This window comes from Myotis myotis, unplaced genomic scaffold, assembly GCF_014108235.1.
Source record: "Myotis myotis isolate mMyoMyo1 unplaced genomic scaffold, mMyoMyo1.p scaffold_m19_p_9, whole genome shotgun sequence".
In the NCBI taxonomy this organism is placed as follows: Eukaryota; Metazoa; Chordata; class Mammalia; order Chiroptera; family Vespertilionidae; genus Myotis; species Myotis myotis.
In genome coordinates, this window is record NW_023416401.1 from 68,611,947 (window position 1) to 68,627,231 (window position 15,285).

General features: G+C 40.2%; 1 protein-coding gene and 1 non-coding gene across 5 annotated transcripts in view; both read left to right on the forward strand.

Annotated features, from left to right (window-relative positions):
• The window catches only part of PLCB4 (phospholipase C beta 4), a 382,360-nt gene that overhangs the window by 165,207 nt on the left and 201,868 nt on the right, over positions 1-15,285 (forward strand). The gene's annotated exons all lie outside the window — the stretch shown is intronic.
• LOC118663851 lies at positions 13,987-14,090 on the forward strand. The gene has a single exon (XR_004970159.1). It is a non-coding gene; the product is annotated as a U6 spliceosomal RNA (small nuclear RNA).

The window sequence follows — 15,285 nt, forward strand, 5'->3', positions numbered from 1 at the left end:
ATAAAATCTCTTTATTAGAGTATGACTAACATATAGTTAAAGTGCACAAATCATATGTGTACAGCTCATTGGATTTTAGTGACGTGAACGCAACCTGGAAAAAGCAAGGCTTTCCCAACACCTCAGGAGTCCGTCCCCTTATAAGCCCTGTCAAGTCACTATCTCTTCCTTAAGGGTAATCTCTCTCCTGACTTCTTATATCATAGGTCAGCGATTTTCAACTGGTGTGCTACAATAATTTTTTTAAGATATTTTTCTTTTTTAAAATTTTTTTTATTAATCCTCACACGAGGATATTTTTCCATTGGTTTTTATAAAGAGTGGAAGGGAGTTGGATAAACACAGAGAGAGAAACATTAATGTGAGAAAGACACATCAATTGGTTGCCTCCCACATGCACTCCCAACCGGGGCTGGGGATCCAGCCTGCATCTGAGGTACATGCCCTTGACCAGAATCGAACCCGGGACACTTTAGCCCAAGAGCCAATGCTCTATCCACTGAGACAAACTGGCTAGGGCCTGCAAGAATTTTTAAAACATGTAATACTTGACTATTTAGTTAGGGGCACTGACCTTATTTCTCTTAGGTTGTCAATTAAAAAAAGACACAACAGCAAACAATAGCTCTCCAGTGTGAGTGAATCAAAATTATACCATTTTTTTGGTCAGATCAGCAAAAAATATTTTTTGGTGTGCCACAGAATTTTGGCAATTAGTTTTTGTGTTCCATGAGATGGAAAAGGGTGAACAGCTCTTGATGTCTTGGTATTTGCACAGGAGAGCCTGGTTATGGTGAGCAGGTATGCTGGATAAAACTAAGAACGTTTAAATGATATATTGGTCTGTGCCTCCTTCCCACGCCTGACATTGTTGTTGCTGTCCCCTGTCAGAGTAAGGGAGAATCAATTTCCCACATAAAGAACTACAGGCTGCTGGTAATTATGTAATGATATGAATTGATAGGACACAGGGTTCCTTTTCTAGTGCCTGGGCCTTTTCTCTTGGTTTGGGCTTTTGTGTATTTTTTTCAAATATGAATCTCAGGAACCTTTTTATGGGAGTCTTGCAGGTAACAGCCTAGGGTTTAGGCTAATTGGACAAGGCAGTGTTTAATCTTTCATTTGTGTGTCTGTAATGGAGACAGCTCTTTTGATAATGGTAACAGATGCTGACTTAAGTTCTCTTCTGTCCTTTTGCAACAGACAGGACTGGGTGGTGTCAGGGTTTTCCTGGACTCATTTTGAATTCATGGGAGAGGCACTTAGTCCAGACTAGCTGGAGCATTCTACAAGTGTTTCTATGGAAACTAACAATTCAGATGATATCAACGGCTGAATTCTTTTTCCTCCAAAGGTGGTTTAGGTTATATGATTTTGGATAAAACTTGGCCTGGAAGAAACAAAAGAACATGGTCCTTTCTCTCCTGGGAAAGGACAATTGAAATGTATGTTACTGACCCAACAACATACATATTCCTCTGATTTGTATCTATCACCCCTCATATATCATCATGATACCTAGTTCATAATTTTTATTCTACTAACTTCCCTAAATGACTCCCGAATGATACATTTGCTGTGTCACAGAAATACAGATTGTAGAATAATGGGTCACTCTCCTACATTCTTATGGTCTTAAGAGAGAATGAATGACAAAAGATCAATAAGATGTATAAAACATGGTCTTTCTGTATAATATGCATTATTTTTCCTCATGTTTCTCCACTGTGTTTTATTTATTGGAGTATAACTTACACACTGGAAAATGCATACATTATAATTCAATATTTTTTTACTTGTATATACATCCATCTAACCATTTCCCAGGTCAAGGCATATACAGGTATGTGTATGTTTAAATGACCTATAATACACACACACACACACACACACACACACACACACACACCTCAGACTTTGTTAGCTTTGTGTTTTGTTTTTTTTTAAATATATTTTATTGATTTTTTACAGAGAGGAAGGGAGAGAGAGATAGAGAGTTAGAAACATCGATGAGAGAGAAACATCGATCAGCTGCCTCCTGCACATCTCCCACTGGGGATATGCCCGCAACCCAAGTACATGCCCTTGACCGGAATCGAACCTGGGACCCCTCAGTCCGCAAGCCGACGCTCTATCCACTGAGCCAAACCGGCTTCGGCAAGCTTTGTGTTGTTAAGGATCACTTTCTCATTTTCTGATTTGGACCACCATATACAACTACTCCTGTAAACAAACTGCACAACCATTCTGGGCAGCCTAATTTCCAAGCCCTCAGAGGCACTTACTAGATAGTCATTGAATTGAATTTGAATTTAGCAGAGTTCACAAACCAAAATGGGTTTGCATATCTGTCTTGCAATTTAGAGATAATAAGGATCTTCTCCAATTCATATCAGCTGCACTGCTAGCCATACATACATTTACTTATCAAATGTTTATTGAGCCCTTAATATTTATAAAGCATTCTTAATATTTATAAAGCAGATATTGTCATCTATGAACATAAGTCAGACACAGAATGACTTCCTACAGCTCCCAGGCTACAGTAAAGATAAGCAATGCACATAAGCAATTACGACTCAGGATAGAATTTCTAAAGTGTTTAAAGAAGGTAAAGACAAGCCAGCCAGGCATCTGTTCGTCCCAGATCTTGGAGATAGAAGGGTTTGGCCGAGGGAGATAATGGAAGCTAGGGAGGACAATGAGGATATAGGGAAAAGGAGGTAGTTCTTTGGGCTGCAACCTTAGACAACCAAAGTAAAGGTATGGGAGAAAAGGAGAGTGAAGAAGGCCTGATTAAAATAAGAAAGACCCTGAATACTGTGCTAAGGAGTTTTGGATGTTTTTCTTGGGAGCCTGTTTCTGGTGGTGGTGTTGAGGGACCAGCAGCATCCCCAGAGTTTGTTGAATCTCAGAATCGCAGAATCTCTGAGATGAGGCTCAGCAGTCTGGGTTTGCACAAGCCATCCCCTCCCACTCTTTTGAGAAGCACTATACTAGACAGACCATGGTTCCTGGGAACACAAACCAGTAGTGTGGCCAAAGTTGGCTCAACAAAAGAGGACTTTTAAGCAGTGTTAATAGATGTTTTATGCAGAAGTGGACCGCTGAATCAGAAAGAGCTATAGACGCTTTTCTTTACCAGGGATTCCCAGACCCCAGAGCATTCTAATGTAGATTGTGACTCTCCCAGTGGGAGTTACACTATGCAGTGTTTGCCAAACGGTTCTTCCATGGAATCCTTTATTTCCCTTTGATTTCTTAGTATTTTTATAAGCATTCATGGAGACATTAGTATTGCTTGGGACACTCTTGGGGACACATGATTGTGGACAGTGATGAGCCAAAGAAAGTTTTTCATCAGGAGAGAAACAGACAAGCATGAAAGGGGTGGTGCACAGGCCGAATGGCTGGATTGCAGGGCTGGAAGCAGGGACTGGGGCCTTGAAAAGAAGGAACCTGAGCTTGCACAGCAGTGAGCCTTGTGGAGTGGTCCAGGGCAGAGCATGAGAACGGCCCGGTTAGAATGGTGATACTGGGAGGTGTAGGGTGAGGAAGTTGCAGGAGGAACTCGGGGTCTGAGGATGTACCACCAGCACATATTATTTCACCATTCCCCCCTGAAAGCATTCTGCTGTGTCTTCAGAACGAGCACTCCTGGCCCACGGAGATGGTTTCTAGCAGCACAAGTGGCCATGTGCTCAGAGCTTGGGGCCTGCCAGGTTGGTGGATGCGGGCTGCTGCACGTGTGCTGTCGAGGGGGAGGTGGACTGGGCACCTTCTTGGGACACCGCATCTGATGTAGGCTTGGTCGTCTCCCAGCTCAGAGCAGGAGCGCTGGGAAACTGCACAGCCTTTCATTTCCCAGTTTGATCTTACATTCCAGTCCTCTCTCCAGCTGACACTGAGGCTGGGTAACACCACATTCCTGGGTGGTTGCTGCCTCCTTAACTTTCCAAGGCATAAGAAGAAAGTGGAAATCGACAGCAGCTCCTCATTACTGAGGCGTTTAGTGCAGTTTTCTATTCTATCTATGATGGTGCTTGAGGATAATCAGATTATATTTGAGGGACTTTCTGATTTATCTATAAAAAAAAAGCCTTCCTCTGCCCCTGGATTGCCAACTGGGTGATCTATGCTTAATAATTACTTAGTCAGGGAAGTATAACATTTTAGTTATGTTTTTATTGAATAATGTAATATGCAAAACAACCGAAATAGTGAAAAAGACACGCTGAAATGGGTCAGTTCCTGTACACTCACACATCCGATTCTTTAAAAGCAACCACTGTAACCATTTCTGTTTTCAAATCTGATCCTGGTTATGACTATAAATTTAAAGTATATGCCCGCTCTCTAGTACTGGGATAATTTTGGGCATTAGTTATTGACTTATTTAATGAATATGAATTTAACTCATATAAAAAAAAGTTGATATTTTTAGTAATTACATTACTATATAAAGTTCTTCTGCTAGTGGCCTATGTTAGTTTCTGTAGCATTCTTGAACCTCTATTTCTTATTCCTTCTGTCTCTCTGTCTCTCTTGCCTCCCCTGCCATGTAAGTTGGTATTGTTCAATCCATTGTCCTTCTCTAGAACATTCTTTCATTCCCACATCTCTAAACAGTCCTCTCATTCTTACATTGTCAAATATCGGTGCATGTTCTTTGTTATTTTTTTACATTTTATCTCATGATGGTTTTCCCATGCTGGTATATATTCATTACAAACTGGATTTTTAATGGCTGCCTAGTACTGATTGTTAAGTATGTCTCATGTTTTCCTTCACCATGCTAATTCCCTCTGGTCCCCTTTTGCTCAGTTTTCCCCTCCATTCTCTCTGTGGCACTAGTTCCTTGTCAAAAACTTTATATCCTCAGTCTTTCAGCGTTTGCCTTTTATGTAACCTTCTAAAATCTCTGTGCCATGTCTAAGCTCGATTGTACCTCCTACCGTCTGTACCAGGCAGCTCAAGCCATGCCCACTGCGACTCCCTCCTCCCATTCTGAATTGCAACTTCCTCTGCTCTGATCTCATCCTTTTAGTCTCTATCTTCTAATTTTGTTTGCTCTTGACTCCTTCTGGCCTCTTTAATCATCAGTCAGTTCTCTTCTTTATTCCTTTACTTTCACTTCATTGGGAGGATCAGGGAAATGTATGGGGAAAAGGAGAGAGGAAGGGAGGGGAGACAAACATTTGAGTTCAGTCCAACAACCTTAGCTACTTAGGTTATACTTTTCTTGCCTGCTTTGAGGGGCTGTGGTACACATCAGAACTTCCTTACCATGCTTCCCCATGGTAGCAAAGAATTGAATTGAGTCACAAAAATCTTATCTAGCCCATTGAATCAGTTACATTCCTTCCTTCATATTCCTTCTTTCTTAAAGTTGTAGAATGAAAGATAATGCCTGTGGAAGGAATATTTAGGTTTAGTTTTCTTTGAAATATAAGCAAAATAAGAAGTAAATAAAAATAAGTAGGAAAAACTTTCTGGTGGGGTTAACTTTATTGTTTAGCTGCGAAGAAACTGTTCACTTGAATGGGGAAGGCTTCTCTGATTTTGTTGATGCCAGCAATGCTTTTATGAGTCAGGTAAATACTGTTGCCTCTCTTCCCTGGGTCCCATTTATCTTGCCCTTTCACGCCCCTTCTTTGCATTTCTTATTTGAGAAGCAGGCATTGGCAAATTAGTATATCAGTCATTCATTTGTTCATCTCATGGCGAGCGCGCGCGCACACACACACACACACACACACACACACACACACACACCCTTAAGAAACACCAGTCAGCCAGAGCAGAATGGGAAACAAAATTGGCCAAACATAAAAGAGAAGGAAATGAAAGAACTGTGCTTAGTGTTGACCACGCTGAATATGATTGTCTAATTCAGGACAGTTGTGCAATGAATCAGCAGATGCATTCAAGGGCTATGCTCAGAGCACCAATGGAAGTGGAAGGCTTTGAGGCAAGGGCAGACCCTCGACAGGCCAGAGTGAGGATAATCCTTCCCTAGAGAGCAGGCCTTGGTAGGAGCCAGGCAGGGAGAAGTCTTGACAGAGTTATTGGAATCAGAGAGTCCAGCAGAGGCATGACCAGAATGCCAGGCACTTTATCAGTTATCCATGGCCACAATAATGCTGCATAATCATCACCCTAGAACCTTGGCTTATAACAATAAACATTTAATTTTGGTCACAAATTCATGGGCCAGCTGGGCATTTTTACTGGTGTGGACTAGGGTCATTTGGGCTTACTCATGTGTTTGTGTTCAGCTAATGGGTCCCATGGGGACTAGCCGATCTTGGATGACCCCAGTTGGGTGTCTCAGGTCTGTTCCACATGGTCTCTCATGCTACCTCAGGTCAGCCTGTGTTTGTTCATGTCAGCTGAGCTAGGTTCCAAGAGAAGAAACAGAAGCGGGCAAGGCTTCTGAAGTCTACGCTTGGAACTGGTACATGTCACTTCTGCTTCATTTGTTGGCCAAAACAAGTCCCAGCACCAACCCCAGAGCCAGAATGGGAAGAAACTTCAAAAACACAGGACGAAGGCAAAGGATTCAGGGAGACTATTAATTGGAAGCATCAAAGCAATCTGCCACAGGCTCTTGTACCAAATAGTATGCCTGGGGACAGGGCAGTTATTTGGTCAGACTCTTGGGCCTGGAAGATTCACCATGGTTCATAGGTTTGAGAAAGGTCAGAGAATACAACAGAAATAGTCATTATGAGGAGATCTGCTTTTCGGAATGGAAATTGGGATGGAGCCCCTTCCAGGCTCTTCCTTGGGGACAAGGGGAAAATTAATTATCTTAGGGGCACGTGAAAACAAAGGGCTGGCTCATGGGTCCTTTGACAAGCTTGCCTCGGGACAAGAATTCATTTGAAGCTTAAAGAGGTCCTTTCCATCTTGGGGAATCTAATCCAATATGAACAGTGGCTGGACCTTAAGTCAAATATTTTCTGATTTCCTAATCTGGTTCAGGGAAGGGGACTTGGGTGTCGAGTGGGCATAGATGAGATTCTCATGCTGTCCTCTGGGTTTGTACAAGTTAGTTGGGGCTTCTACAGATTTGGAGGTGCTCCTTCCCTATGCTCACCTAAATCTGGGGATTAGAGATAGTACTCGTTCTCCAAATGCGGTCTCCAGGCCGGCAGCATCAGTATCACCTGGCACCTACTATTGGAAATGTGGATTTGCAAGCATCAAGCCAGACCCACTGAATCAGAAACTAGGGGGTGGGAGGATGACTTGGAGTCTATGTTTTAATAAACCTCTAGTTGATTCTGTTGCATGCTCAGGTTTGAGACAGCTGAATTGGAAGATTGATTGTGGTTTAGACAAATTTAAAAGAGAGAAAATAGTAAGCTTTAGCAAATAAAAATACAGGGTCACCAGTCACATTTGAATTTTGGATCATTATTAGCTAGTCATTTCTTAGTATAAGTATGTCCTATGTAATATTTGGGACATACTTATGCATGGTACATATTTATACTAAAACATTATTTGCAGTTGATCTGAAAATCAAATTTAACTGGGTGCCCTGTATTTTATCTGCAAAACCTAAAAAGGGGCATAGAAAAATTGTTAGGAGGTTCAAAGAAGTACAAACAAGATTGTTAGCCCTAGCTGGTTTTGCTCAGTGGATAGAGCATAGGCCTGTGGATGGAAGGTTTCCAGATTCTATTCTGGCCAAGGGCACATGCCTGGACTGTGGGCTCGATCCCCACTAGGGGGCATGCAGAAGGCAGCCAATCAATGATTCTCTCTCATCATTGATGTTTCTATCTCTCTCTCCCTATCCCTTCCTCTATGAAATAAAAATATATTTAAAAAACAAACAAACAAAAAACAAGATTGTTAGCAGGATAGAAATTCTAGAAAGAACAGTTAAAGAAATTGGCTTGGTGAACCAAGAGAGGACAATGATAAAATTAAAAATTTGAAGTATTTTACTTAAAAGGAATGAGGCTGAGCTGTTCTTCATTGCTGTTCAAATTAACCCAGAAGAAATTTCTCTTAGGAAGAGGCAAGATTCCTGTCAATAAATGACTTCAGTGGGGGTCCTGCGTGATTTTGTGATTCTCCACAGTTGTTAGATGCATTTGGAAATTTCATGTGCTTATAATACAGCCAGTCCTCCAACATGTGTTTGTGAAGGAACAGTTTAGGGAGGCATTAGCCAACAGGGGGCTGAAGCAGATTAATTCCCAAGGCCTTTTATGACTTCTCTAAAATGGTTTGAATTAGCAATTTTGTGTCCGTACTTTAAAAAAAAAAATTGTAGTGCTTTGATCGCTTTTGTTTTTTACTTCAGCTTTCTTGGAATATTAGTTTTTCAGAACTTGGATATGAAGGTGAGGCAATTATTAAAGGGATGCCTTAGAGCCAGAGTACATGGGTTCAGATCCCAGACATGCCACTTCCTAGCTGTGTGACCTCAGGCTAGTGATGTGGTGCCTCCGCTCTCTCATCTGTAAAATGGGAATTATTATTAATTAATGAACATCTCAGGGGTTGTTGCGAAGCTTAATTGAGCTTACTTATGTAAAACATAAGAACTGTGGCTGGAACATAGTCAGCTCTCTGTAAATATTATTTTATATTATTAAGGACTCAAATCTCTCCATGTATCCTGGGCATTCAGAGGTTGTTTTAGCCACAGCTAGTATTGAGTGATCAGTTCATTGTCATGTTTAGGAGAGGAGTTGTCCCTTGTGAGCAATGATGTCTTGTCTGTGACCCCTAATCTTGAGGTGTCTGTGTGAGCTCTTAGGAATGGGATTCTGCAATATTACTGCCTCTTAGTCATGAATCATTTCTCTTTCTTTACTCAGATGAACTTTCCCACATCTTCCAGAAACCCCAAAGAGAATTAGGTTTCATTCCCCATTGCAAATTGAATTCAATTAAAAAGCTGTTAAAGAATGCCATATAATGTCACAGAGAACATAATGACATTTCCAAAATATTTTTGAGAAACTTGAACTCTACATCAATTTAGTTCTGCAAGTAAGGACAAAAATTTAGTCATGAAAAAAATGTAATCTGACAACTAGCTTTTATCAGAATTATGAATCCAGCTGAGAATGTTTCTTTAGAAACTTAATTCTGGAGATGAAAATCAAGTGATAGTTTTAACTCCTGAAGAAAAAAGAATAGGTAATACTGGCCACATGCCTGGTATAATTTCAATCTACATGTGATTGAAACATCAAATGATAAATCTTAAGTTCCTATTAGAAAAACAAATTTTGCACTCTACTCGGGACTCTACTATATTTACTTGATGATCAATAGAGGAAGGAGTGTTCAGGTGAAGTTAATTTGTTGTTGCTGTTTTGCTGAAACGCTTAAATTTGTTCTTTAAAAGAAGTTCCCTTTTGCCCGGCCAGTGTGCTCAATGGTTGAGCATTGACCTATGAACCAGGAGGTCATGATTTGATTCTCAGCCAGGGTACATGCCCCGTTTGCAGGCTAGATCCCCAGTAGGGGGTGTGCAGGAGGCAGCTGATCAATGATTCTCTCTCATCATCGATGTTTTTATCTCTCTCCCTCTCCCTTCCTCAATGAAATCAATAAAAAAATATTTTAAAAAGCAAAAACCAAAAAGTAAAACACATAGCTCTGCACCATTCAGTTTCCCTCTTCGCACTTCACTCCATCAACCCATTGTATCTCTGGTTGGAGTTATTTTAAGTATCTCCCTGATAATCTCAACCTCCCTCCAACCCACGTTACAAACTGCTCTACCAGATTGGTTTTCTAAAGAGTATCTGAAGTCTCCCCTAGCTAACAATTTTCAATGATGGTCAATTGCAAATGTCAGTTCTTTAATTAAACAATAACCTTGTAGTGACATTGTCTGTGTACCGGAATCTTTGAGGTTATTTTTTTCTGCGAGGCTTTTGAGCTCCTTGAGGACAGCATTACTTTCTTCTTCCTTGTTTCTCCCACATGACCTGCTCTGGTGTTTTGAAGGTCTTGTTTACTCTGCTGTCTGCCGCATGAGGAATACATGAGTTAAAGGGAAAATACTTTGAATTGCCTTCTCCTTTCCTATATGATCTCAGTCATTCAGTCATTCAGTTTGACTGAATTTGAAATTGATTGAGTAAATTGACAAGTTGTTCTAGCTCAAGGTGGTCTTAATATTTTTGTGTCATGGACTCATTTAGCATCTGGGGAAACCTAGAGGATCCTTTGCAGAATAATGCTGATTAATGCATAAAATGCAATACATAAGATCACCAAGGAAAACATTTATAGTGTATTACAGCTATCAAAATATTATACATTGTGATATAGTAATATGTACTCATCTTTAATACATAGCATAATACTATCTAGTAGCAGGGCTGTTAGCTCCTATGCTTTCACAGGAGTGAGGAGACCATGCAGCATTACAAGATACTTCAACAACAGTGACATGAGATTAATATTTCTGTGGTTTCCATTGGTGACAGAAACACAGATCCTGCTAATATGATTGTAGGTTTTTTGTCTATGTCCATAATTGAAGAAAATTCTATATTTTAATGATAAGTTAGTATGAAATGTAACTTTTACATCTTAGCTCATCAACTCCTGCCCCTTTGCCCCAAGTTCTCTAGATCCCAGGTGAAGAGAGACTGAAAAGTGTATTTTATTATTTTATTTTATTTTTTTTATTGATTTGAGAGAGAGAGAGGAGAGGGAGAGAGATAGAGAGAAACATTTATCAGTTACTTCCTGTACGCAGTCTGACTGGGGATCAAGCCCACAATCTGACCAAGAATCAAACCCTCAACTTTTTGGTGTATGGGTTGATGCTCCAAACCACTGAACCACACGGGCCAGCACTGAAAAGCGTGTTTTAGAAACAACTCTAAGCAAGTCTCTGTGCACTTCAGTGGTCATCATGTAAGCTTGAGTCGACATTAAGTACTTTAAAGTAATTTATGAGGTTAGAGGTATGCACAATTTTTAGAACTTTTGCATGTGTACCATAGCACCTAAGATATTGTAGACACTGTGTAAACTTTTTTTTTTTAGTAATAACACAACCTTCTGCAAGTGCAGTGGAAAATAACTTTTTCTGTATCCCCTCCCATTCTGTAGAAACTGAGCTTTAGAACTTCCCTGGCTTGTGGCCTCCCATCCCCCACTCAGACACCATTCTGTTGCTAATCATGCCAGACAGTTGCCTTGTTTTGTTGAATGTTTGCTAATGGCACTGGATTGATAAGTTTTTTGCATATGGTATACTCTGAATAATTACCTTTGATATTTACTTGTTGAACCTGTTCCCTCTATCTTGCCCTGGAGGGGCTTTGGGCAGCCCAGTAGAGCGATTATGATAAAACACACCCAGGCTCTCTGGAGTTGCCAAGGAGGCAGGGACTGCAGGCTCTTGATCGTGTTTCTACTCCTAAACTTTGCACTGCTGTCCAATATTTGTGGGCCGAGATACACTGGGAAGCATGTTGTTAATGCAGCTTCCATTTCCTCTCAATAGAAATTACACAGGAATATTTTTCATTCATTCTTTAAAAAAATACTGAAAACTCTTTGTTATACAAGACATTGGCTTACAGCAGCAAAATACAGTTTTCATTATAGTCAAGCTGAATCAGTGCAGGAGTTCTTCTAAGACAGAAAAGGATTGTGGACAATGTTTTTGATTTCATCCATGACCCATTAGCTCTACTAATTATAAAACTTAAGATAAATGTCTATATTACATATGTATTATATCATCTCTGTATCTCTATCTGTTACTGTACCTATATGTATGTGCATGTATATATGTAAATATATACATACTAGTGGCCTGGTGCACGGATTCATGCACATTGAAAGGAAAGTAATTAGAAGGTGGCCGGCCGGGCGGGAGTGGGTGAGATGGGCTGGACATGCCCTGGAGCCAACCTCCTGAGGTCCCTCCCCAGCCAGGCACTGCCAGCTCAAAGGGCATCTGCGGAGTGAGTGGGGACCCTCCGGCAGGTGGGGTTCCTTGGCCTGGCCTCCAGGGATCGGGCCGAAAATGGCTCTCCGACATCCCCCAAGGGATCCCAGAGTGTGAGAGGGCACTCTGCAAAGTTGCTGTCATACAGGGTGTGGAATGCAAATGCAAGTGTGCAGTAAAGCAGATTCAGGGCCAACAATGCCCCAGGAACAACATAACCCACTGCCGAAGGAATCCTATGGGCCCTGCAAGGAATTGGGCTCCCTCCTCTCTGGTTCTGGGGTGCGTCAGCAGCTCCTGCACTGGGCATCTGCCCCCTGGTGGTCAGTGGCGTCATACCTACTGGCCAGTCAGACGGTTGCTTAGCCTTTTATATATATAGATATTCAGAAAATGTCTGTGTTATATTATACATGTATATGCAGGGGTAAGTAAAAGTAGGGTAATAATAATAAAAATTATACAATAATTAACTAATAAACAAAACAAGAATGGAGTTTTGCATACTCACAACTTTTGCCCATCAGAGTATGTATATATGTGTGTGTGTGTTTGTACTCTAATAAAAACCTATGTAGAATTATGTTTACTTGAACACTGGCAGCTCTTTATATGATTGACATTTGCTTTTTTTTTAATCTTTGAAGCCATCTAATTCCTCTGGACTTTGAAGCTTTCTGAATTGCTTGGAATTAATACCAAATTTGGAAAACTTTTAATACACCATGTTAACTTGAATAGTTTTTTGCTATGGGTGGGATAAAGGGATAATTTGTAAGATGGGGAATAAAATGTGGTAATCACTTGATGCTTTCAGAGCAGTACATATTTTTCAAATGATTAATTTTGGCATCTCTTGTATATATCATTAGAATATAAAAAGACCTGTCTTTTATGTTAGACTAAGTTAGTAAAAATTGTATAAAGAGTTTGCATTATTTATTTTTCTGTTTTTTGTTTAATTGGATGGAAAAATAAATCTCACCTAGCAGATCCTTTAACATGTTGAGAACTACTTATTTATTTTTAATTTATTGAGAATTACAGCTATGTCTTCCAATTCTTTAAGGACCAACTTCTAGGCTTATTCCTTCACAAAGTTTTTCTGATCCCCTATATTAAATTGTTATTGCTGCTGTAGAAAATAACACAAGTTAGTGGCTTATAACAGACAAATGTATTATCTTACAGCTCTGGAGGTCAGAAGTCAGAAATGGGTCTCACTAGGCTAAAGGCAAGGTATTGGCAGGGCTGCCTTCCTTTCTGAGGAGACTATTTCATTGCCGTTTCCAGCTTCTAGGGGTCACCTGTGCTCCTAGGCTTGTGACCCCCTCCCATCTTCAAAACCATCCTTGTCCCATGGAGCCTTTCTCACAGTGTCATTTCTATTTCTTCCTCTTCTGCCTCCTTCTTCCCCACTGAAGGACCTTTGTGATTACATTGGGTCCACTGATTGCTAATCAACTGATTAACAGTCTTAATGGCATTTGCAACCTTCATTTCTCTTTGCCATGTAACATAATGTATTTGCAGATTCTGGGTTTCAGGAAGTGGGAATCCTTAGGCAGCTATTATTCTGCCTACTACATACCCTGAACCAGAAATAATTCATGTACTTTCATAAGGTTTTAATGACACTGACTTAACTTGCTATTATTCAAATACATGCTTTATTTCTCACTTGTTTTTTAACCTCTGCACAAGACAGGACCACGTCTACCTCATATTTCTGTTCTCAGCACATAGCAACATTGAAAGAACCAGGTAAATATTTTTTGAGCAAAGGAATAACATTTAAAGTTTTAGTTAAAGACATTAGAAGGTAGGGATGTCAATTACTGAAGTATAAAAAACAGAAGCAGATATTACTGACAGATTATCACCAGTACTACTCACAAAAGAATAGTTTCTTCATGTATACCATAGTCTCTAAAAAGCAAATAATTTCAATGGTCAAAGAATATGATTCACCTAAGAATTATTACAATTCTTTTTACTATAAATTATTGTTTTGTCACTTAAAAAATCCTTTCATGCTCACTTCAGCAACACATATACTAAAATTGGAATGATACAAAGATTAGCATGGCCAGTGCTCAGGGATGACACACAAATTCGTGAAGCATTCCATATTTTTTTGAAGAGGATAAAGGGGGTCAAATATATGGTGACTGAAGACTAGACTTTGGGTGCTGAGCACACAACGCAATATACAGATGTTGATGTATTGTAGAATTGTACACATGAAACTTACATAATATTAAACAGTATCAAACCAATACATTTTTAATAAATCCTTCAGTGTCTTGGGCTTTAAAAAAATATAAATCAGTTCCTCAAAGCCTCATGAACTCTGGCTAAAATGTCATAAAAATGCAAACTCTGGAAAGTGGTGGCCATCCGTGGGATGAATGCCCTGTGGGGAGACCTGCTGAGTAGCTAGCCTGCACTTGCCAAATGGGACCAACAGCTTTCCTCAGACTCCAAGAGCTCTTTGGCTTTAAAGCACTTCCAATCATGCACAGCTTTTCTATGAAGGACTCTTAAGAGCAGAGGAAAGTGGATGAGTTCCCCACAATATTCACGAAGCCAAGATTTTCTCCCAGTTATTAGCTTTAGACTACATGCAAATTATATATTCTACTCCATGATGTATTTGTTGTAAGAAAAAAATATATCCTATATAATAAACATCTAATATGCTAATTAGACCAAACAGCCAAACAACCTTCCGGACATCCTTCCAGACAACCTTCCGGACAAAGCCGGGGCTGTGAGGGCTGGCCGGGGCTGCGAGGGCTGAGCACACAATGCATGAATTTCGTGTACTGGGCCTCTAGTGTGTGGGTAAAGTTTTGACTCTGTTTCACATCCAAGTGTCCTTTTGAAAAGTGTGAGCACATATTATCTTGACCATACTTCTGTGATGTAGGCAGACATTCTTCTCCTGTCTTATGGGTGAAGAACTCAGCTCGCCACGTATAGGGCATGCCCGTCCTCCCATAACTGGAATGTGATGTGTGCTACAAGGTGAGTAGTTTGAATCTAAATTTCTTCACCCCAGGCTCCGTGCTTCTTATATTTAGCACCACATAAACTACATTTTCTCAGGCATCGAGGCTTGTAGGCCTTGATGTTTTCTATTCACTCATGATCTAAATAAAGCAGCATTTCACAAAATATCTTCCATGGCCTATTACTCCAATAAGGTTCTCTGTGAAAAGAATTCATTTTGTAATCAACTGTGTAATTAACAGTATTTTCACAATTGAAGCATGAACTACCATAGTTGTAACTGTGCATGCAAAGTCCACTAGTAGAGAGATGTGGCT